This window comes from Empidonax traillii, unplaced genomic scaffold (genome assembly GCF_003031625.1).
Source record: "Empidonax traillii isolate 1590-97213 ecotype Southwest subspecies unplaced genomic scaffold, ASM303162v1 scaffold6066:size6597, whole genome shotgun sequence".
NCBI lineage: Eukaryota > Metazoa > Chordata > Aves > Passeriformes > Tyrannidae > Empidonax > Empidonax traillii.
In genome coordinates this window covers 3,221-6,597 of record NW_020961259.1, presented here as the reverse complement: position 1 = coordinate 6,597, position 3,377 = coordinate 3,221, and positions in this window count along the sequence as shown.

Below are 3,377 nucleotides of genomic sequence, written 5' to 3'. Positions count from 1 at the left end.
ATCTGCCATAACAACACTCTTTCTCTCGACCCAGTTTTCTCAGTTTTGCTCTTCCAGTTCCCTCCACTTGTCCCACTTTGGGGTGGGGGCTGGAGCAAACCAGCAGCTGTGTGGGTGCTTAGATGTTGACTGTGGTCAACCTACCGCGATATCCTTGTTCTTCACACCCTCACAGGAAAATATGAAGAGTACCTAAGCACCCCATCCTACGTGTGCCCTGGCAACAGGGAGAGTTATCCCTCTCCATCACCCTTGGCAGGGCTGGGGCTGTCCTCTGCCCTGCTTTCCTAGATTGTTTTGCTTTGGAAATCGCGGTGAAAGGTCAGTAGGGAAAGATGTCTCCTGGTTGTCAGCCTGGAATGCATCCAGGTGTGTGCCCTGAGATGCGTCCAGGGCACACACCTAGGTCTGGCAGTTGGTCCCACTCTTTAAACACAGCCACAGTAGAACATTGGTTAGTAATTCAGAGATCTGGAGGTTAAGAAGAGCTTGGGTTAAGAAGAAGCCACACTTCTCTGGGTGAGAGACACCTTTGACTTTCATCTTCTGAGGAAATAGATAACAGAAGTCTGCGCTCCAGGGCAAGGGCAGAGCAGCTCTGGTCATACTCACCCGGAGGCACCATCCTCCCTGAAAGGTGCAAGGCCAAGGTTGCGCTCAAAGAGTCCCGTAGCACTAGAAGAGTGAGGCATTACCACAGGTCTTACGAGATGGCCTGTCCTCTCAAAGGTCACCTGCAGCTCTTGCTGAAGCATCACCGCTGCAGAGGCTGAACGGGATCAAGGAGAGTCCCTTGATCTTCATTACACGGTCATGACATCAAAGATATGCTGGTGGGAAAGGATCTCTAGAGGACTCCCTCTTATTGCCCCACTAGAAGCCAGACCATTCCCAGGACTGGATCAGACTGACCCTGGCTTTGAGTAGCCAAGTTTTGGAAGTCCCCTGGGATGGAGATCCCACATGGCTGTGGTGACGATCCCAGAGCTGCTCCCCACTCCCCGAGGAAAGAAGAGTTTTCCCTTCCATGTGTCCAGAGCCAACATCCAAAGGTGCAACAACTTTCTCCCTTATCATATTCCCTGACCCTTCAGGGGAGGCATTTTCCTCTATCAACTTTTGCCCCCTGAGGAGTCACAGGCTGCTCTCAAACCACTCTCATCCTCCCCATGGCTGGACCCAATGAACTCAGCTCCGTCCACCTCCCACTGCAGGGTCGCTGCCAGTTTTCCAGCCTCTATGGGGTTGTGTCCCCACCCCTCTCGCCCAGCATTCCAGAACTGGACACAGCATCCAGATGTGACCTCCCTCGCACCAAACAGCAGGGGTAACAACTAACCTAGGCCCAGGGGCCCAGGCTGGGGTTCTCCACCTTTGCAGGGGGAGCACGTTGTTGGCCCCTGCTCAGCTTGGTGCCCTCCACCCCTCCCAGGTCCTTTCCAGCAAGGCTGTTGTGCCACAGCTCCTAAACAGAGCGTTACCAGGCCCTGCCCTCATCCAGGGCCGCCTGCCACCGCCACATACTTCGGGTAGGTGTTTAACCCCAAGGCAGGAACATGTCATACATCCAAAGTTCTCACCCAACTCATGCAGCCCTCTCTTACAACACTCCTGCTGTCTCTGCTGGCAGTCCCTGTGGTGCGTGCACCGGCAAGCACAGAGCTTTTTCCATCGCAGTGGAAACTTGAGCACTACCCATCGTGGACAGGTTGGATATAGGGGAAGGGTCCCTCCCCCAGAGGGTGGCTGGGCACTGGGATCCAACCTTTCTCTAGGAAGTTCCCATTAAGCAACATCTGCCCTGAGGTCAGCTCGGAGCTCCCACTGAGGGTGAGCATCTCACCAGCACCTGCCTCCCTTACACACAAGTTTCACAGAAGGGATTTCACACCTCTGCTGCTAAACACCGCTGCCAAAGTGCCAGGTTCTGGTGTCCCCCATACCACAACGATCCTATCAGAAATTGTCTGGAGTTTCTTCTCTCACCTACGCAGCTGGGTAAGGATAGTAATCCAAATACTTCCCCCAGTTGCCCACGCTCAAGGCTCTCAGAATGGTTTTCCCCAGGCAAAGGTGGTGCACACATGTCACCACCCCTCAGCACTATCTACTCCAATCTCAGCATCTCAGGGTCCCACTTTCCTAAGATCACACCATGGCTTCTTGCAAATTACAGGCCAGTGCCATGCATGGTTACACAAATCCCCCAGGTGTTGGGGATGGCCCATCAGCACTTTCTGGAAGGTGTCACACCCTCCAGCAATTCCTTCTGGGTAGCATCTCCAGTGGGCCAGGTTTTGATTACGGTAAAGGCTGTTCAGTAGGGGAGATCAAACCCAGTTCCAGAGCATTCCTGGACTATTGGAACGAAGTCAATCTGATTGCAGATGGCTTATCACAGAATCACAGGCTGGTTGAAGTCAGAACGACCCCTGGATGTCATCTTGTTCATCCCCCAGTGCTCACACGGGGCCACATAAAGCTGTTTACCCAGGGCCATGTCCAGATGGCTTCTGAGTATCTCCAAGGATGGAAATCCATCCTGGGCAAATTTCACTGGTGCTTGGTCACACTCACAGTAAACAAGCATTTCCTGCTGTTCAGAGGGTTTCATTTTGCCACTTGTCTCCGCTCCTGAGCACCACTGAGAAGAACCTGGGTATTTATGGGACCCTCTCCGTGAGCCTTCTCTTCTCCTGCTTGAGCAGCCCCACCTCTCTGGTGCCCTAACCATCCTCCTGGTCCTTTGCTGCGGCCTTTCCCGTTGGACTTTCTCTTGTCCTGGGAAGCCCAGAACTGGACACAGCACTGCAGAGGTCTGGCCTCACCAGTGCTGAGCAGGGGAAAGGAACGGTCACCTCCCTCGACCTGTTGCCAACACCCTGCTCGTGCAGCCCAGGACACTGTTCACCTTTGTTGCCAAAGGGAGACATTGCTGTCTCGTGTTTAGCTTGGTGTCCACCAGCATCCCCACGTCCTGCTGTGCATCCAGCTGCCCCTTGGCAGGGGCTGTTCCTCCCCAGGGGCAGGGCTTTCTGAGTTTTCTTGGAGTTCAACCCTTGTGTGTGTGCTCACGTGTGTGTGCAGGGCTGTGTGTGTGCACAGGTGTGTGTGTACTCGTGTGTGTGCAGGGCTGTGTGTGTGCACAAGTGTGTGGACAGGGGTGTGCGTGAATGGGGTGTGCACGGGTGTGTGGGCAGAGCTCTGTGAGCACGTGTGCGTGCAGAGGGGACGCGTGTGCACACGCGTGTTCGGGGGGGGGTGTGGGCACGCAAGGGGGGGTGCGTATACAGGTGCGTGTGCGTACAGGTGTGCGTGTCACAGGACGTACAGGTGTGTGCATACAGATGCGCGTACAGCTCAACCCGCGCGTGTCC